This window comes from Artibeus jamaicensis, unplaced genomic scaffold, assembly GCF_021234435.1.
Source record: "Artibeus jamaicensis isolate MK-2021 breed Jamaican fruit bat unplaced genomic scaffold, CSHL_Jam_final scaffold_916, whole genome shotgun sequence".
NCBI classification, from domain to species: domain Eukaryota; kingdom Metazoa; phylum Chordata; class Mammalia; order Chiroptera; family Phyllostomidae; genus Artibeus; species Artibeus jamaicensis.
In genome coordinates this window covers 20,844,267-20,866,468 of record NW_026522059.1, presented here as the reverse complement: position 1 = coordinate 20,866,468, position 22,202 = coordinate 20,844,267, and the positions used below count along the sequence as shown (strand labels likewise).

Below are 22,202 nucleotides of genomic sequence, written 5' to 3'. Positions count from 1 at the left end.
GCTGAAGTAAGTCCCGCTTCATGGGGGTCAGCCCCTACACAGCTGATCCTCCAAAGCAATTGCTGACAGTCCTCAGAGCTAATCAGCCTGGGGGTAAATTCCTTCCACTGAGGTGGCAACAGTTATCTAGGCTTAACTATAACAGGAGGGTATACATAGCCCCCATAGGGTGGGGGGGCACACCTGGAGTGCCCAACTTGGATGACCAAGAAGACTGTGCCACTGGCCTCTACAGGACACTTACTATATAAGGCCACTCTACCAAGCCTAACAGATGGAGAGATGTAGCAGTTCTACCTAATACACAGAAACAAAGCAAGAGAGGGACAGCCAAAATAAGACAAAGAAACATGCCCCAAATAAAAACAGCAAAACAAAACTCCAGAAAAAGAACCAAACAGAATAGAGACCAGCAATCTATGTGATAAAGAGTTGAAAACACTTTATCAGGTTATAAGGATGCTCAATAAACTTAGGGAAAGAGTATATGAACTTACAGATCACTTCAACAAAAACATAGGAAATACAAAAACAGAGAGAGCAAACATAAAAAGTAACCAGTCAAAAATGGAGAATATATTAACTGAAATGAAGAATCCATTACAGAGAATCAATAGTAGAGTAGATAAAGCACAGGACCAATCAGAGATCTGGAACTTAAGGAAGCAGAAAACAATCAGCACAGCAAAAAGAAAAATAATCCCCTCTGAGAAAGAGGTTGGTGTAGGAGCCTCTGGGACAATGTCAAACATTCCAATGAGTGTATCCTGGGGGTGCTGGGAAGGAGAAGAAAGAGAGGGCAAAAATGTGAAAGGAGAAGAAAAGAGAGGGTCTATGTAAAAAAAATAATGTTGAAAAACTTCTCTAATCCAGGAAGGAAATACACATACAAGTTCAGGAAGCACAGAGTCCCAAGCAAAATGAACCCAAAGAAGCCCACACCAAGAAACATTATAATTTAAATGCCACAGGTTAAAGTCAAAGAATCTTTAAAGCAGCAAGAGAAAAGCAGTTAGTTATCTACAAGGGAGCTCCCGTAAGACTGTCAGCTGATTTCTCCACAGAAGCCTTGCAGGCGGGAAAGGACTGGCAAGAAATAATTTCAAGTGATGAACAAGGACCTACAACCAAGATTACTCTGCCCAGCAAAGCTATCACTTAGAATTGAAGGATATATAAAAAGCGTCCCAGACAAGAAAAAGCTAAAGGAGTACATCATCACCAAACCAATATTAAAAACATGTTAAAGAGTCTTTTTCAAAAAGAAAAAGGGAAAAAAAATATTAAAAAAATTGAACAATAAAATGGCAATAAATACATATCTATCACCAATTACTTTTTTTCACAGTTCAAATTGAATAGAAACTACAAAAAGTCAAAGGTGATGCCACACCACTGTACATATCAATCGGTCTGCTCCATAAGTTCAAACCATTTTCTCCAGAAGAAGAAAACTGGCCTCCCCAAACCCCGCGGAAAAGGCCTGTCCTGTCCCAGACCACACTTGGGCTTAGTTTAAGATCTTGCATTTTAAACACGACAATAATTTTTTTTTAAAAGAGGTTTTGCTCTCATGGCTGTCTATTGTTGCATGACCCTAAAATGGCCTTGGGCTCACTTCTGGTTAGAGAAATATTCTTTGCTGTTCTGGACATCAGGCTTCATGGCATCACTGCCAGACTTCCAGCCAGCTGGGCACGCTTCCCCATGTTTGTCAGGGAACTGGACAGCCTGAGCTAGCCTCAGAGTCTCGTCCACAGAGTGTCCAACAGGAAGTTGTTTATGGCGATCTGGTGGAGGACACATTTATCATCAGTGATAAAGAGGCCCCTGAATGAGATGTCTTCATCATCCTTTAAGACCCCCTAGTCCTGAGCAATGGCGAGCTTGGAGTCTGACACCAGGGAATGTCCATGGATCCGAGTCCTCCTTATTTCATGGGTGCGTTGAATCCATGCCAGGTGACAGAAGTGGGAATCCACAGAAGCACCAATCACTGAGTTTCTTAAATTCTTTTGCCCTATCACCAAAAGCAAGGAGCTCCATGGGGCACACAAAGGTAAAGGCAAGAGGGTAAAGGAAGAACACATATTTTTCTCTGTAGTCAGATAGGCTGATGTCTTTGAACCAACCATCTGGCATGACAGCTGTGGCTTTAAAGTTGGGAGCAGGGTGCCCAATTTTAGCATTTCCTAAAGACGTCTTTGCTATCGGCAGCTGAGACAGAAATACCGAGACCAGTCAGGAAGATGACTCACATATCAACAATTACTTTAAATGCAAATGGATTAAATGTTCCAATCAAAAGACATATGGAGACTGAATAGATAACAAAACATAAGCAACAAAAAGCTGGGTAGCAATACTTATATTAGACAAAAAAGACTTTAAAACAAAGGCTGAATAACAAAAGACAAAGAAGGACCCAGCAATTCCGGTCTTTCTGGGTATTTACTTCTGGGTAAATACTTCTGAGTATTTATCCAAAGAAACCCAAAGCACTAAATTAAAAGACAGCTATCCATATGTTCACTGCAGCATTATTTACAATAGCCAGGGTATTGAAGCAACCTGTGTAGGTTGCCTCACTAGAAGAATAGTTAAAGAAGTGGAGTATATATGCAATAGAATGTGACTCAGTTGTAAAAAAGAAAGAAATTTTTACCATCTGCAACAACATGGATGGACCTAGAAAGTATTGTGCTGAGTGAAATAAGTCAGAGAGAGGAAGACATGTGGTATATGATTTCACTTATGGAATCTACAAAACAAAAGAAAAACAGACAAGCAGAACAGAAACAGACTCATAGATACAGAAAACAGTTTGACAGTTACCTAATGGGAGGGAGATTGAGGGGATGGGTGAAAAAGGTGAAGGGATTATAAAGCACAAATTTATAGTTACAAAATAGTCCTGGAATACAAACTATGGCATAGGCAATATAGTCAATAATATTATAATAACTATGTATGGTGTCAGATGGGTATTAGATGTATCAGGGTTATCACTTCATAAGTTTTATAATGTCTAATCCCTGGGTTGTGTGCCTGAAACTAACATAATATATAAAGTCAACTATAATTGAAAATAAAAACAGTTTAATGTCAAAAATGAGAGAGAGTTGTATACTTTTACCTTTCACTGGAAAAACAACAGCTAAGGGTAATTTATCCCTCAGGTCAGGTTTTTAAGCTAAGAATCACAAAAGTACGGGAGAGAGACAACTGAATCAGACTCTTGCTTTCTTATAGACGTGTGCAAGATCAATAGGAAGTAAGAAGGCTTAGTAAGGGAAGAAGGAGTCTGATAACATCAATATTATAGACTATCAGGTGAACTGTGTAGGTTTAGACTGTTATGCCTAAGAGAACATCAGTGTTAGATTTCCTGCAATGTATAGAGAAGGCAATTAGCCACAAACTCGGCTTGCTTCTGCAGAGAGACAAATTCTATTATTCTACGTAGTTCCAACACAGACACCAAATCATACGTTAAACAGCATGACATGAATAAGGAGATGAACTAGGCTTAGAAATGAAATATGTTTATAAGACTTTTCTCAAGAAGTAATCAAGCTAGGAGGTAAAAAGATTGTTACTAGGGTGAACAAAACTTTCCTCATGTGTTGCCAATAAAGGTTTTTATTAAGTGCCTACTTGTGGGTCATAAAGTGATGACTCTTACATAGACACTGAAACAAGATACGGATTTAATTTGGAAGCACAGCAATTCACCGAATGCTTTTATTTCATTAACTGTTACTTCAGAGATCTCGGTGGAATTCTAAGGATATACAATAAAATTTAGTTTTTAATAGTATACACATTTCATTGAGTTAGCTATGGTATTTCGGTTCCTGAACTTAAATTGCAGTTAACAATATGAGATTCCTTCTTAGAATTTCGTTTGATATTTTTGGTGAGGCAGTTTGCAAAATAGGAATAGAATATTAAGGAAATAAAAGCTTTTGAAAGTTCAATTAGAAAGGTTTTATCCTCTCACTTACCTAGAAATATATGAGGAAGAAAAATATAAATTTCTTTCCCTTATGTGATATTCTTCGAGTTAATTCCCTGTACTTTGCTCCTTTAAAGGACAGATGGGATGTGATATTATGTTGTACTTTAGGAAGATAAAATTTCACCCTTACCCTTAATTTCTCACATTCAGTGGGTGTAGTGAGAATTGAGTGGGATTAGGGGAAGAAGTCAAGCCAGGAATGAGCAAGAATGTTTTACTATTTACTAAAGTGATTTGTTGTCTGCTTTGCACCTTGACAGAATAATAGAAACTGTCTTTGTATAGGTACAGTCAGGATTTGTGTCTAACTTGCTTCTCTATACAATGCAGGAAAGTAAACACTCAGGCTACTAATGTCCTCTTTGATAGAATTTAAACCTACGCAGTTCTGATAGTAGTTTGTAATCTGGGGTTTAGCAGATCCAAACTTCTTCATGTCAACCTAGATCCACATTAAAAGTCATCTAGAATCTAGACAAAAGTAGAAAAAAATTCCGGAATTATATTTGAAGCATAAAACATGTGGAAGGTAAAATACCCATTAAGGTGGAGATCCATTTCCAAGACAAGCACAGGAAACACCAGTGGTTTAGATAGGTTCTCTGACCAGGTGCCTGGCTTAACATTTCCTCTTGGTGAGCTACGCTTAGGTGTTGGAAACTGCCCTGCCTGTTTTCAGAAACTGTAACCTGGTATGGCTAAGGCTGAGTAAAGGACCTTGGGACCATAAGTCATTAAAAAGACAAAGCTTATCTTTTTTGCAGGGCCCCTGCCTCTGCCCCCTTTCACTTACTTCATCCTGCTTGGCCCCAGGCAGATGGCTGGTTAGCTAAAGACCAGTGAGATTTCTCAAAGGAGGGAGGACCTAAGACAGGCAAGGTCGTGAAGGGTCATGAAGGGTCATAAAGGTGAAGGACTTGGGGGGCTATAGAAAAAAGGGTGATCGACCCCCATTCCTCGGCTTTGACATAGTGTGAGTCCTCATTCTGTCTGTGAGAAGTCTCCTAATTTCTTGGCTGCCTTACTCCCTCTGCCTGACTTAAGCCTGAAACAATGCTGGAGGTGGGTGCGGCCCGGTGCTGGAAAGGGCAAGTTCCCTGTGGCGATCAGGCCTATGAAAGAATGCATAAAATCCTGTGAAACCTGCTTTACTAAGAATACTCTCAATTTAAATGATTAGGGTCCAAGTTGTTTCCCCAAAATTTTATGGCCCTTTAGCTATCTGACTCTGATTCAGAGTTAGCCCTCGCAGTTCTTTGAATGTTATCTATCATTTAATCATTACTGCTGGACAATGATCAATGAGCTTTACCTGTATTCCTTAGCAAATTGAACCCAATAAAGGCCCACTGAGGAACAGGCTCCAGGCTCCTGGTCCTTCTCGTAGGAGAGATCGGCCACTTTTCCTCCCCAAGCAGATCACATCTTGGCAGACATATTCTCATCTGTGGCTCTGCCCGCAGAGAGCTTCCCACACTTAAGTCCTTAGATTCCTTTGCACAGTCTTTTTAAATTTACAAATATTTTGTAGCTGATCTCAGTAGAAGGAAACTGATCTCAATATAATTCTTTTTAAAATTACTATAGTGCTACAGTCAAGAAACAATGAATCAAAGTCAAACAAATGGCTAATGAAGTACTGCTTCTATGAAGAATGAAGTGCGAAGGTTGCTCTTCAGCAAATTGACCACTTAATCAACCAACCCCCCGAGTGCACTATTATACTTTACAGTTAATGCCAATATTTTACATAAACTGCCAGGATATTCTGTGTATTACTTCAAAATACCTGCAGAAGCCAATCGCTTCACATCACCTTTGCTGCTACTAGGCCACAACCCATCACTCTTACCTGGATTGCCATAATAGCCTCCTACTCTCTGATCCCCTCCTTTTCTCCCTCACTGTCTCTCCCCAACACTCGTGTGAGATGGATGATTCTGAATATCAGCAGACAATGTCACGTCTCAAACCCTATAGCAGCTCCCATTTCATTCATAGAATAATAGTAAAGTCCTTATAATGACTGACTTAGTTTGGATTCTTTACAAGCAGAGCCTGAGATGAAGATTCTTGTAACAATGACACAATGAAGGTGTAATCCCAGGTGCAGCAATATGGGAGGGAGGGAGGCAAGGTAGAGAAAAGGAAGGAGTCAAGAAAAGGATGTGATCTTGGGGAACATCTACCTGGACTGATCCACAGCAACAGGGCTCCGGTGCGCATGTGGGTGCCGGAGCTCTTCCCACATGGGGCAGCAGACCAGCTTTGTAAACCCTCCCATCCGTCAACACATTGCACAATGGCTGTGTGCACAGGGGCTACTCCCAGGTCACGCGGCTCCTGCCTCCAGAGCACGCAGCAGTGGGGGAGCAGTGTGTACGCCTGACTTGGGGAGTTGGGGCAGGCCCCCAAGCATCTACTGCAGGGACCTACAGGCCTCACAGGCTGTGGTACCCACTACCACTATGATCTCAGTTATGTCACTGTCCCTCTTTACCACTTCACCGTGGCCACACTACCTCCAGTGCTGGTTCTTTATTCACAGCTAAGGCTTTTGCAGCTCACTCCCTTACCTCCAAGGTGTTGCTCAGGGGGTCTCCTGCACGAGGTCGGTCCTGACCTCTTTACAATGCACCTCATGTCCCTACCTGTGCGTGTTGTTTTTTCAGTGTTGGTCACCTTCTAACAAGTATGTTTTAATGGTTTTATATTTATAATTTATATTTATATGTTATGGGTGTATGGTTGGTATTTACAGTTTATTTTCTGCCTCCCAATATGCCCACACCCCCACACGGCCATGTAAACCCCACAAAGGCTCCCCCAATCTTGGTTTTACTTTACTGTAAAGGGGCCTAGACAGGTGCCAAGGTGCCTGGAACCTTGAGGGAGCTCAACACATATTTGTTACATAAGTGAATAAATAAAATTCTGGGGAAATTGATAGAATTTTATAGCACTACAATTTCCACTTTTATCTACAGGACAAGCACTTTCTAACCAAATATATAACTTTCAGTGTAAGCCAACTACCTGCTCACAAGAGTATATATAAATTAGATTCACAGCTCATAGAAGGAATGTTGTAGAATTGTATAAAACTGAGTAAAGTAGATTGCATCAAACTGACTCCTTATGTTTTTCTGACAACATAACAATTTAACTATTTCTAGAAAAAAAGGACAATTTGAAATTATGCATAGTCTTTTGACTTTCAGTTATACTTCAGAAGCTAATTCTGTGAGACAATTTTTTTTATTCTTGAGCTATTGAAAGTGCGCTTGCATTTTATAAATATTTTTAATGAGTACATTTACATAGCATGCTGAGAGCTATGTTCTTACAACTCAGATTAAAACCCAAACTTCACTCAAACAAAAAGACTTTCACTCTTTCGTTCAGTGTGTATTTACTGCATATGACCTAAATGGCAGGCATTGTCCTAGGTCCCTGTGGATACAGGAGAAGGGGACAGAAAAGGCCCCTAAGTCGTGCAGTTGACAGTCTACGGAGTGAGACGATACCTCAGACAATGCGCAAGCATGAAAAATATCAGGCAATGTGGGCCTGCGAACCAGACAATCGCAGTTCGATTCCCAGTCAGGGCACATACCTGGGTTGCAGACCAGTTTCCTGCAGGCCAGTTCCCAGCAGGGGACACATGAAAGGCAACCATACATTGATGTTTCTCTCCCTCTCTCCTTCCCTTCCCCTCTAAAGATAAATGAATAAAATATTTTTAAAAAATCAGGCAATGGCTTATGAGGGAAGAGATATAATAGACTATCAATAATACTCTATTATTGGGTGGTTAGGCTGGGAATTAAAGAAGGACTCTTTCCTGGGATTTTGGTTGGTTAGGCTGGGAATTAAAGAAGGACTCTTTCCTGGGATTTTGTTTAACTTTAACGTGTTATAATAAAAAGTCGGCCAGGCTAAAAGCATTCTGGGAGAAGGAAGACGCAGTATAAGGATATGAAAAAATTTAAAACAACAGCAAAACCGGTGCTTCTAGAAAATAAAGAAAAGCGGTATTACGTAAGAACCAAAGTGTAGCTAGTGACTGCAGATAAGTCTAAGAATTCCTTGGAAAGGAATGGAGAAGAACGATCGTTGTTGGAGGGGAATCGAAGGCCAGGCCCTGCCCCCCTCACTTTCCTGTGCTTGTCCGTGGACGGGATGATCCAGCGGAGAGGGAGGAGTGGATGGGATGCGTGAGCAGAAATGACCTGGGGAATGCAGTCCTCGGTTGCCATCTGTGCAGACGCGGCTGACTTTGATTAGAGAAAAGACCGCATGTTCAAAGAGTGAGCAACCAGGTCGGGGACGCAGCCGTGGAAATGTGAGGTGGTGAGCTGCGTGGGAGGGCAGGAAGCTGTTGTTGGGGCTGTGAGGAGAAAAAACTGTGTAAAATGATTATTTAGATTGTAGAGAAGAGAACAGTTACGAAAACATCAAAAGAAAAACCTTCTTACACTGCTAAAAGTGTAAATAATGCAGCTATTTTGGATAGCGATGTGGCAGCAACAAATGAAAGCAAGGCTGCGTGTATGTGCTATTTATTAGCTATTACATTCCTGGCAATATACTCCATAGAATCTTTTATAGACACAGAGAGAAAGTAGGTAAGAATCTGCTCTTCCACACTGTTTCCACATTAGAAATATGCCCATCGATTAGGTAACATGTAAATAGCACATCAAAAATGCAGGCAGCAGCCAAAAGGATGCACAAATTCTGCAGGTATTACTAAGGCTGAATGTCTAAAACATAACTTTGAATCTAAAGAGAAAGAAGCAGAATAAGAAGAATGATACAACTCAATTTCTGTAAGTTTACAACACAAAAAAACGATACTGCGTATTGTTTGTTCTTTGATACACGTGTATACAAGTTGGCCTATCTGGTGGGAAAAGAAGAAAGCTCAGCTTAGGAGAGGAAGACAAATATTGAAAATGAAATGCAAATAAGAGATGGCACAAGTCAATGACAACAGCTTATAATAATTGTGATTGGTTCATTGCACATCCAAGGCCCCTAAAGCAACAATAGCAACGATAAGGACAGAAGAAAGCATTATGCTGAGTGAAATAGGCCAGGCGTTGAAATACAAATATCATATGATCTCACCTTTGACAGGAAGCTAAAGAACAAAACAAACAAGCAAGCAGAATAAAAACAAAGACACTGAAATAGAGAAAAAGGGGGCAGTGACCAGAAGGAAGAGGGAAGGGAATTTAAGGGGGAAAAAGGGGAGGGATTTGGAGGAACAAGTATGAAAGACACAGGGATGAGGACTAGGGGGGAGGAAATGGGAGGGAGGTGGGGAGCATGGGGTGGGGTGGGGTGGGCTGGGATGGGAGAAATAGACAAAAAACTGTACTTGAAAAATAACTAAATAAAATTAAACGAAAAGAAAAAATTATAATATGTAGAAAAAACTATTAAATGGTTTAAGATAAAAAAGAAGAGTACTACAGAAGGCAAAATACTTTACTGTGCATATTATTTATAAGAAGAACACATGTATAAGCATCTTCTGGATATTTGAGGGCAAGAACACGTTTCCTGGTTAGCAAGGAAGAATGAGTAGAAATCACTTCTTTTTTTTTTTATAGTCATGGTATTTTTTTTTTATTTTTTATTTAATACATTTTATTTAGTTATTTTTCAAGTACATTTTTTTAATCTATTTCTCGCATCCCACCCACCCCCGCCCCGTCTCCCCTCTCCCTCCCATCCCCCCCCCCAGTCCTCATCCCTGTGTCTTTCATACTTGTTCCTCAAAATCCCTCCCCATTTTTCCCCTTAAATTCCCTTCCCTCTCCCCTCTGGTCGCTGCCCACTTGTTCTCTATTTCAGTGTCTTTGTTTTTATTCTGTTTGCTTGTTTGTTTTATTGTTTAGCTTCCTGTCAAAGGTGAGATCATATGATATTTGTCCTTCAATGCCTGGCCTATTTCACTCAGCATAATGCTTTCCAGTTCCATCCATGTTGTTGCAAAGGGTAGTAGCTCCTTTTTTCTCTCTGCAGCATAGAATTCCATTGTGTATATGTACCACAATTTTTTGATCCATTCATTTACTGATGGGCACCTAAGTTGCTTCCAACTCTTGGCTATTGTAAATTGTGCTGCTATGAACATTGTGGTGCATAGGTTCTTTGAAATTGATGTTTTAGGATTCTTGGGGTATAATCCTAGCAGTGGAATTGCTGGGTCAAAAGGCAGGTGGATTTTTATTTTTCTGAGAAAATTCCATACTGTTTTCCATAATGGTTGTACCAGTCTGCAATCCCACCAACAGTGAACCAAGGTCCCCTTTTCCCCACAACCTCTCCAACATTTGTTGTTTGTTGCTTTGTCTATTATAGCCATCCTGACTGGTGTAAAGTGGTATCTCATTGTGGTTTTAATTTGCATCTCTCTGATAGCTAACGATATTGAGCATCTCTTCATAGAAATCACTTCTATAGTAACCATTATTATTCATTTGCAATTTGTGAGATGTTATTGGTGACAAATTTATTTGCTATGTCATGTTTATTGTCCTATTATAGTCAGCTTGAACACTCATAAGGGCTTTTCCTTAAGCTCCATTGCAACTTCTACTCCTGCTTATAGTTTCTATCACAAGATTTGTATGTCTCAATAGAGACATCCAAAATGGGCATTTTGAGAACGCTCATCTCCCAGGTTGGGGAAGTATCCTTACATAATAGTGTTCTCCCAGTTACCTGTGCCTTGTCCTCCCCTGTGTTCAGTGAAGCATTTCTCCAGAATTTTGATTGACATTTCAAGTTGGCTAATGTGTGTGTGTGTGTTGGGAGGGAGAAGGGCCGGTCCTGTGCATTTTAGGATGTTTAGCAGAATCCCTGGTCTGTACTCACTAACTCCCATGGCACTACTCTCCTAGTGGTTAAACCAAAAATGTTTCCAGATGGTGCCAAGCATCTTTTGAGAGTTAAACAGAAAGCTAAACTAAAGGTTGAGTGATTCTTGAGTTGTTAATCAGATTTATTCTTATAAATAAAAAATAACCATAGATGATGGCCTACTCTCTACAGATACCCAGTGCACACCTGACCCTGTGGGGGGTCCATATGCACAAGAGTGTACAAAATCCAGAAATGTGTGTCCAGATTGGCTGGAAGACATTTTCCAGAAATAGACTTTAATATTTAGATTATTAAGTTAGATCACATGTAATTCTGATATTCGACCAATAGCTGCTATTATGTTGTTTGTTTCTCTTACTAGAACTTAGGTTCCCTGAAGGTTCATTGATATTCAGGACTGTCTGGAAAAAGTCCAGCCACTGTTAATATAACAAAATGGTTTGCTTGACATCAGTGTAACCTGGTAGCCAAGGAGGGTGGACTGGAATGCACATGCGTGAACAATGATGACTTCACTGTATTAGTCAGTGGGGGCAGTAGACACTGTTGAGTGAGCATGTGTATCGTGTGGTCATCTCATTCGTAATGACTGAGTGAGTAGTGCAATGAATCTGCATAAAATTTTGTGTTGAGCTTGAACATTCCTCTGTGGAAACCATTCGGATGATTCAGAAGGCCACAGCTGTGGGCAACTGGTGAATGGCAGCTTCATCATGACAACTAGCCTGCTCATGCATCATATCCCATGCAAATTTTTTTGGTGAAACATCAAATTACTCAGGTAACTCATCCCCTCTGCATCCCAGATTTGGCATCCTGTGACTTCTGGATTTTCCCAAAACTAAAATCACCTTTGAAAGGGAAGAGATTTCAGACCGTTGATGAGATTCAGAAAAATACAATGGGGCAGCTGATGGTGACTGGGAGAACTGTGTGAGGTCCCAAGGTACGTATTTTGAAGGGGACTGAGGTGTCATTGTCCTATGTACAATGTTTCTTGTATCTTGTATCTTCTTCAATGAATGTCTCTATTTTTCATATCACATGGCTGGATACCTTTTGGAGAGACCTCGTAATATCCCTCATGCCTAATACAGTGTCAAACAGAGTGAGTATTCAATAAAAATTGACCATAAAAATGAATGCATGAATGAAACAATACATACAAATGTAATCATACATGTGACTATACACAGGTATAAGAAATTATTTAATAACAAAAAGCATCTCTTGTTCTAATAACTTAGAAAGATTTCATATCTCCTTGAAATATCTATTATGTAATTTTAGTCACCTCATGTGTCTCTCAGTCAATCTGAAACTTATAATATAAACTTTGGAGTGAGGTATTCCAAAGTTTGAATCCCTGAAGCACCACGGACCAGCTGTATGGCCTTGTCTGTAAATAAAATGCTTGTTGTAAAGACTGACCACAAGGGCATATGCAAAACACCCGTCATGGCATCTGCTCAGAGCTGGCGTTCAACACATGTGAGTCGCTTTGTGTTTTGCCTATTTACCCCTTGCTACTGATTGAACTTCTCATGATTTGCTTCTATTTGTTTTTGTTTTTGTTTTTTATTTCCCTGCAGCTTGGATAACATTTTTAAGCTAAAACTTTATTCCAGTGAAGGTCCCTACTGTATTTATCTATTTCATTTCTTAATCTAAAAATAAATTTGCATTGACTACACATACAGATATTCTACATTTAATTGCACTCTATATGTGTCTGATGTACAGAATGTTACAATATGCTTATTATAAGAATTTATGAACTCCTATACCCATATTTCTTTTTTTCATAGAGCTATAACCATATTTCTTAAAGTGTTTAACACTGAGTTTCATTTTCTTTCATCTTTACAGATAAGAAAGATAATTACATAGCAATTGCACAATTGTTCAAATATATCATTAAAAGCATTTGCACATTTTCCATTTAAGTTAAATTATACACTAGACATAGCAGCTTAAAAATTACTTGTCTTTTCAGCTAAACATGTTTCCTTCTAAGAAAGAGTACAAACTAGATTATACAAAGCATTCTGCTGCCTCCAAAAATTACACATGTTGTGCACAGACCAAGTTAAGTCTGTTTAGAATTTTATTTTAAAAGGCAGCATTTGTTCAATACAACTGATTTACAAAAGCATTTCATTAGATTCTTGGTTCCAGAATGAATTGCATTCTTCCCTTGATAGCAGATTCTAATTTGTAAGCAGGTTCAACATCTGTTCCTACAAAAATACCTCCCTTTTAGAACAAGAAATGCTTCCCAGGAAAAGAGCAAAACTCACATGATCGGTTTTGAAAATACTTTCTATAGCAAGTGGGAGAGCCTATAAAATTGATCTGAAAACATAAACTGTGATACAAAAGAATAAAACAAGAGTCATTACCAAGAGTTAAAAAATATATATTTCCTTGAAAAAAGAGCTCCAGGAACTCACTCTTACTCCACGTGGTTTGTCGTGCTCCACAATTCTAGCAGACGATTCCAGCTTGTTTTACGTGCTTTAACTATGCACACCTTGGAGGCAGATGTAAAGGACAGGTAGAACCAAGTTAACCAAGATGCACACACGAACACATCCTAATGCAATATTTCCAGCTTAGAAGAATTAAGAGTGCGTTTTCCCCCTCCCCAACCTTCTTTAATCTCAATCAACTTTCCTCTTTTCCTCCTTATTCCCTTACTTATGATTATATGTCATCATCAAGCCCCCCACCCCATGACCACCAAGAATGTGCTTTGTGAGAAGGCAAAAGCACCTTCAAGTTCCTCTTCCTTCCTGAAGATTGGGAGTGTCCCCTTGCTTTTCTCGCTCACTGATTTGGCAGCTCTGGCTACATTCTAAATGGCAGGTCCTGCAGGAGCAAAGATGAACTGACTTAGGTTAGCTTCACAGAAGTTCGACAAATTTCTTCCAGCAAGTCCGTGGAAGAGACGAATTGATCCAAGTGTCTAACCCAAAGCCAAAGGCCTTTCTGAGGCCCCGGCCATCTCAGTGCTGCCCGACAGCACAGTGTGGCTGATGTGTGACCGACTGATCACTAGATGCGCCTGCTCACACACCCTGCTTCATCCGCGGGGCGTGGGGGCTGTTGCAATTCTTCTTTCCACCAGAGACGGAAAGTGGCAGTAGCTTCTTTGATGTGGTCATACCTTCTGTTTCCTCTGCCTGTTGAGGAGCTTTACGCATCTGACCTTTTGTAACCCCCTCCTAACCCACCTGCCACACACGGAGTTAAGATGATTTTCATGCACTTTGCATCAGGTGAGCAAATTTCAAGTGATTATAAATGTAATACTTTATCAACTTCTGGTTCTAAGTTTAGATTCTCAAAATTTTGTTTTATACCAGAGATAAAAGAGTGTAAATATAAGATAAACTTGTAAACAGAGACATAAAAATTTGGTTTCCACTGATTTTTAAAGTGTTACTAAATTTAGTCCTTTCTTATTAGGGGCAAGGGGTAGCATTCTAGACCTTCTTTATGAAAATTCCCCATATGACGCCTTGTAAAAACCTCTGAAAGCATCCCCAGAGTTGCACACACTAACTCTCCAAACTCTCAGGTCTCTCCACTGTGTGAGCGGACTCTTGCAGACCTGTTGCTACTGCCTTCAATATGAAATGTTTTGCCATCACTTTTGAATTACTTTGAAAACTTCAGTTTTCAAGAGAGTTTGGTGTGGTTTGGTTTTAATCAGAAGCAACTATTGAGCTTTCTGACAGGATGCTAAGTGCTTTGGCTGAAACCCATTTTTAGCTCTTATTTTTACCTTGATCTCAAGAACTGTGCAAGTTGGCATTCAAGCAAAGTTTTGGAAAGAAAATAAAAGGCAGCACAGCCAAAGTTTCATGACATGTTTTTTTTTTAAGTTTTCAGTTGATATTTATGATCAGCAGTATATAAAGACTTAGTATAAAAATGATAAATAAGCTGAAAATACAGAAACAAAAAAAGAAAAAAGTTCTTTTACATCGTACATCATATAATTGAAGCTACCTACTTCAAAACTTAGGTAAATGTCTTTTTGGACCTCTGTAGGAGAAAATGAACAGAAATAATAAAAGTAATTAACACATGCTGGCAAGGTAAGGCTAAATTAGAAGTTCTTATTGTAGCATCTATTAAAAGAAAAGCTAGAAGTCTGATTTAATTAACTAATGGATACACTAGGGGCCTGCCAAGTTTCCCTAGATTTAGAGATGCTAGTAAAAGAAAGACAGTTATTTATTCCACACCTAAGAATTCTTAACCTTTATTCCTCACTTAATTCTCAAATACCTTATCTGTCAATACCAGTTTTGTTCTTCCAAACCCTTGTTATGAATGATCTTGTCTATCTCCATGGCTTCCTTTGTATAAAATAATTCTCAAGGAAACTCACTGACAAATAGAAAGGAATGGGATATTTATAAGAAACACACTGTAAGGCAAAAGCCAGTCAATGGTGTAAGAGAGAAAAAAAAATAAAGCTAATCGTACGTTCCAGGGCCAGAGAGCACATTTTGTTCTTTTCTAAGAGAATCGAGAAAGCGTATAGAGATAGTTGATACAAGAAGGCCCTTTGGAGCAGGGGCAGGGTTGAGCCAGGTGGCAAAGGAAGAAAGTATTCTAAGTATGGAATTAAATAGGGAAAAAACATAAGGGAGAAAACCTGCAAAGAATGTTCAGGGAACTTTTGCCTTGTCCTGGAACACAGTTCACATATAAGCAACCACTAGGAGACAGAAATAAAGACATGGAGATAATATTGTAAAGCACTGTGAATTCTAAACTAAAAAAAAATCCTTCATTTCATTTGGTAGAGAAAATGCGGCCTTAGAATATTTCTGAAGAAGGTGTAACAGGTTAAGGGTTGCACTTTAGGAAAATTAAGTAGCAACATCATCAATGATCTAAAATCGGAATCCAAAGGGAATGTAGAAATGTAGCGATGAAATTTGGAAATTATTGGTTGAATGTGAATTTAAAAAACCTAAACGTAAGCCTTAGTGATTGGGTCATAAAGTAAAGGAAAGACACTTTCCTGGGTATAATGGAAGACTGAGTTCTATTGAGTTTATGGTACCCATAAACAATCTATATAGAGCTATACTATTTAGAATCATCAATACAGTTAATTTCTTTGGAACAAGTAAGATCTCTGAAGCAGGAAATGTATAAACTTAAAGACAATAAGGGCAGAATCTTGCACAAAAACCGATGACAGAGGAAGCTGCATCAGCGCAGTAGAACTACATGATTCCATTCCGTAGCCATGAGTCCAATGTGCCTTTGAATGCTTGGAATGTGACTAGTCCAAGCTAAGTTGTGTTATAAAACAGATACCAGGTTTCTATTAATTAGTATGAAGAAAATGGCTTTCAGGGCCCATCTCCTTTGCCTCACCTCCTATGTTATATGGAGAGAGAGAGAGAGATAGAGAGGAAGGAAGGAAGGAAGGAACAAAGGAAGGAAGGAAGGAAAGAGGAAGGAAGGAGGAAATGAAGGAGGGAACAAAGGAAGGAAGGAAACCTTTTAAGCACCCATATTTGTTCACCTGAATGATGAAATGTTGGTGAAAGGGAAACAATATTATCTAAATGGAAGGGGTAAATCAGCTTTCACCATTTCGTTCTGTTCTGAGATGCACTCCCCTCCAACCTGCAACACACAAACACATGCCACACACGCATACCTGGAATTCAAAAAATACTCGTTGAGCGATGAACCTGAACAATTCAGCTTCCTGGCATAAAACAAATGCCACACTCAAATGGGGAATTGAAAAGAGCTTGATAAAAGAAGTATTTCTAAAGATGTAGGTGAGATAAAAAGAGAAAACAGACAAGAAAGGAAAGACAATATGGGGGGAGGGTGTTCTTGCCATCTCCAGGCCTGAGGAGGCCCGAGGAAGAAGCCGTTACTGAAATCTGGGACATGCCCAGCAGGTTCTCTTGCACCAGCTGTGACCCAGGTTGAAAAGATGATTACAGTGGCCTTGTAATACAGCTTGCTGTCAGGTATTGTGATCCCTCCTACTTTGTTCTTCTTTACCAAAATTGCCATTTGTTTGAGTCTTTCTTGATTGCTTTCTTCAGTGCTGTGTAGTTTTCAGCATACAGGTCTTTTACCTCCTTGGTTAGGTTTATCCCTAGGTATTTTATTTTTCTTTTTGCTATATTGAATGGGATTTTTTCTTGATTTCTGCTTCTGCTGTTTCATTATTGATATTACAAAAATGCCTTTGATTTCTGGATATTGACTTTGTATCCTGCTGTTTTGCCAAATTCATTTATTAGGTTGAGCAGCTTTTTGGTAGAGTCTATAGGATTTTCCATGTACACTATCATGTCTTACAATAGCCAAGAGTGGGAAGCAACCTAGGTGCCCATCAGTAAATGAATGGATCAAAAAATTGTGGTACATATACACAATAGAATTCTATGCAGCAGAGAGAAAGAAGGAGCTACTACCCTTTGCAACAGCATGGATGGAACTGGAAAGTATTATGCCGAGTGAAATAAGCCAGGTGTAGGTCGAAAGACAAATACTATATGATCTCACCTTTTACAGGAAGCTAAACAATAAAACAAAGAAGCAAGCAAAATATAACCAAAGACACTGAAATAGAGAACAGGCTGACAGGGACCGGAGGGGAGAAGGGAGGGAATTTCAGGGGAAAAGGGGAAGGATTTACAGGAACTAGTATAAAGGACACATGGGCAACAACTAATGGGGGTGGAAATGGGAGGGAGGTGGGGAGAACTGGGGGGGTGGTGAACTGGGATGGGAATAAAAGACAGAAAACTGTACTTGAACAATTAAATTTTTTAAAAAATAAAAAAAGAGAAAAGACACAGCCAGTTGAAGATGACTTCAAAGGAGGGAGCCAGTGGCATGATTACCCTGATCTCTCTTCCCACCAGACTACTGATTTTCTAATCGGTCCCTCCCACCGGCTGAAACCAACCAGAAACCAGGTGGCAAGGGAGTCTCCCAGGTGTGGTCCTTTCAGGTCAACCTCCAAGGGTTGAGTGCAGAGTGGATTTGGAGAGGCAATCACAAATTTTCAGCAGAAATTCTTAAAGCTTTCAATATAATTATTTTCAGTCCATCTAGAGGTATTTTCACTGAGGAATGCTCATCATCTTGTCCTCATCATCATTCACCTAGTGCAGAAAAAATGAAGCACCCAGACAGTGCCCTAGGCACTGTGAACACAGCCATAAGCAAAACATACTAGGTTTCCACCCTGAGTGAGCAGATAGCTTAGGGAAGAGAAATATATATCAATATTTCTACACATATAGATATCTATTTCTCTCACTTCCTCTCCCATATCTAGGACTGAGATGAATGAGAGTTAGACCCACGGGTAGTTTCATGCAGGGCTCTGAGGCTCCATTAGAGACCACCTCTACAGCAACTTACTGTAAGTACTGGAACACAGTACCTGTAACTTCAGAAATGGAAGGAAGTCCTGAGACACTGCAAAGGTCTCGTCAATAGGTTTATAGTTCCTCCCCTTTTTCTTAGGCAGCCCCAGTTATGTCCTCAACAGGAAGAGCACAATAAAATGATTTTCATCACCCAACACCAGTTTGTTTGTTTGTATGTCTTTACCCCCTGAAGAATAAGCGCATGCTTCATGTTATTATAATAACTATGAAATAGAAATCTTTTCTGCACTGGTATTTGTAAAAAGAGACCTAAGGCTACTTTATATATCTTCCTTAAAATGCTGTCTTATGTGTTAGAATATCAGTTCTTATAAACACCATTTATAAAATGCCAGGTCTGTGATCCTCTTTGTTTTCGTTGGTCTTCCAGGTACACACGGAGGGTTCCTCCTCCCTGTATTTAGCCTTAATAAAATTTCTGATAAGTGAAATCAAATTTTCAAAACGCTTTCAGAAATGCGAGAGAGGAATTACCTACTGATTTGCAATTCCCAACAAACTTGATTCTTGCACAGTAAGTGCTTTGGTACCAAGAAGTGCTTATTTGTACCGAATAAGTACTGAAGCACTTACTCCTCCTTCTGTATAAAGTGGAGTTTGTATTTTCACCTTCTCCAGGTCTCTCTGAGACAGATCGTAAGTATAGTAAGTGTTTGTGTTTCATGTGAACTGTGGGCTAAGAAGACCCAGGGATGTTTGTTGAATAACGGTGGAAGGAGGAGGCCAGCACAACGAAAGAAAACGAAATTGCAGCTCCCATCTCCATCCCTTTGTTACTTTACCATTCATTCAGTCAGTCAACACTCATTTTCTCACGACTGTGCAAGGTGTTAAGTGAAAGGAAGCGAGAAGGCCTGTTATAACCCCCTCCTCAGAGGCTTACGTTTCACTAGGGTCCCTGCTCATAAGCAAACCTTCAGGTAGGTGATAGTTCAAGAGCTATTACAAAGATGCCATTGTTGCTAAAAATCTGAAGGTTTGTATATGTGGTCGTGTTGCCTGAAATAGGCAACCAACTTCAGAGATTGAGAAATGAGGCTCCAAACTGTCAAGTTCATTGTTTCCTTGGATGTCAGAACATTATATCTTGCAAATCGTTTCTGAGATTGTTTGTATTACATGTGCAGATGTAAATGATCAGGAAACTATCTACAATCATGGATAACTTTTTCTTCTCCATAGGTATTGTGTAGTGTGACCCTACCATGCATTATCGCATTATACTTTCAGTATTTATTTTGCTCTGAGGCTATGGACAGGCGGATGACCTGTTCTTTTTCATTCTCTGCATATCTTACACTCAGTATCTTTTGCGCAAATAACACCACCTAACGTTTCCCTTGTCAAGAATGTGTGAGAACAGACTGCTTCCTTCTCTTATACTATAGAGTCAGCTGTCAAACAGCAGGGGTATTTTTGCAGATTCAGCAAACAGGGAGGCAATTTAGCAAGGAAAGTTTGCTCCTATGAATCATAGGAAGGACCAGTCAAAATCTCTGTCCATTCCACAGCCAGACCAACGTTTGAAAAAGGCAGAATTTAATTTGCTACTTCCCTGCTTAGTATCTGTCTACAGTGTCCAATTACTACTGGGATAAAACCCAAATTTCTTACCATGGCACAAGGATGTGGTCCCTTTCACATCTCCAACTTCAAGTTCCCTGGTCTCCCTCCTCTTCCTCCCCCAACATCTAGCCACTCTGACCTTCTTTCATTCTTTATGCTTCTAAATCAGCAATTTTCAACCACTGTACCACAAGGATTTTTAAAACACTCAATATCTGACTGTGTAGTCAGGGCACTGACCTCTTTTCCTTCAGATTGTCAAATTTTTAACAATGACAACAGCCAACACGATGATAGTCATCCAGTGCAAATGAATCAAAATTATACCCTTTTTTTGTCAGAAAGGCCAAAACTCTAAAATAGTTTTTGGTTTGCCACAGAATTTTAGTAATTAGTTTATGTGTGCCACGAGATTAAAAGGGTTGAAAATCGCTGCTCTGGATCTGGAGCTGGACGGCCCGGGCTTCAGTCTCGAACTGGCCACCGTCTAGCTCTGTGATCTCCGACAAGGCACTTCTATCTGTGCTTCGGTTTCCTCATCTGTAAAATCGATGTAATAAACCTGCCCACTCGACACTGCAGTTCTGAGGATTAAATAACACCCACGAAAGCGTCCATTTCTGTCTGGCCCGCGGCTAGGTCTGTAGGAGGATTTCTATTGTTTGCTCTTCTCATCTCGGTGTCTAAACCAGCCTTTTGTTTTTGTTTATAATGCTGCCCCTGATCCTTTTCTTTAGCTAAAGAACACGTTTGTTAGATATCAGTTTAAATTTTCTGTACCTGCAAAACCTTTTCTTCCTCTCATATTCAATCAGGACTCCGTGTTACACAATTTCCTAGCATGCTGTAGGTCCTCGGCAGTGTTTACAACACTAATAATGAATTAATTGCTATTTTGTAAAATTCTGAATCTTGAGTCCATCTCTGCAGCTCCCCGATGGAAGAAATCCAGCCTGTCTTGCTTACCATAGTGTAACCCTTCCACCCTCTCACCCCTCACATGGGAGCAGCTCTCAACAGCTTAACTGGCGGCTTAATTTCACTTGTTCTTCTCTTCCTGTCCTCCTTTCTGAGTCGATAGCAGGGAGCAACAGTGTGGCCAGCAGGGAGGCACCCAGGCACTCGAGACACACCCGTGCCCCCCAGTGCCCTCTGCCTCATGTCATCATGAAGATGACATCAGGAAGATGACATGAGGAGAGAAGAAGGACGATAAACTAGGGAACAAGATAGAAGGTCAGAAAGGGTGTGAACAGCACATTTTAAATAAAGGAGTGAATAGTTCCCCCAGCAGTGTTCCTGAACTTGGGGCAAGGTGAGCCAATCATAAATGGCAGAAGGTACAAATGGAAACTTCTCCAGAGACCCCTGGTACCCACCCACAGCCCTGCCTCTGGAGCACAGAAAGAACCCCAAAGCTGAAACAAAAATCCAAAACCAAAAGCCTGGCTGTCCAGGAATCCACGGACCTCTTTCACAGGTTCTCAGCATCTGTCATAAGAACTCCAGAACATTAGGCTTTCATCAAAAACATTTCGACCAGTCTACTTCCTCATGCTCACTTCCTGAAAGGTCACTTCTACATTTTCGCCTTCCCTCACTTTCTTCTTCAAGGGCAGAATCAATTCCAGTGATCTCCAAAAATGACGTGTTAGGTTATATGTTCACTCTCTCCTTCCAAAAAACATGCATTTGTCTGTTTGTGAGGAGCTTTCTGCTATTTACGTGTGTGTGTGTGTGTGTGTGTGTGTGTGTGTGTGTGTGTGTGTGTGATTTAATTCCCCTTCTCACGCTTCCACCTTTCGGCACCACCCAGAGTTAGCCACTAGATGTCAGTCTTACCATTCTAATAGACTCCCTCCTAAAAAACAATTCAACTCACCTGATGGTGGGTGATGTTGCTCATCAACTTCAATTCCCTGATGATTGGTGATGTTGAGCATCTTCTCGTGGACCTCTTGGCAATTTTAATTCTTCTTTGAAGAAATCTCTATTAGATCCTTTGCCCAATTTTTAAAATCAGGTCTTTTTTTAAACCATTGAGTTGTAGAAGTTTCCCATATATTTTGGAGACTAACTCCTTATTAGACATACGGTTTGCAAATATCTTCAGGGAATAGCCAGGGGAAACCTGTTGGAGGAGGTCATCAAAGAGGTGTGATGGCCTATTGACCCACCAGGTGGGCCAGGTGATTGGAGTCTCCTGGTCACCTCTGTTGTCCTTGGAACTGGGATGCCACTTGCCTTCCCAGGTC

General features: G+C 40.1%; 1 pseudogene; it reads right to left on the bottom strand.

The window, feature by feature from the left end:
- Positions 1-1,614: 1,614 nt before the first annotated feature.
- Positions 1,615-21,890, bottom strand: LOC119065014 (peroxiredoxin-1-like; annotated as a pseudogene).
- Positions 21,891-22,202: the final 312 nt, after the last annotated feature.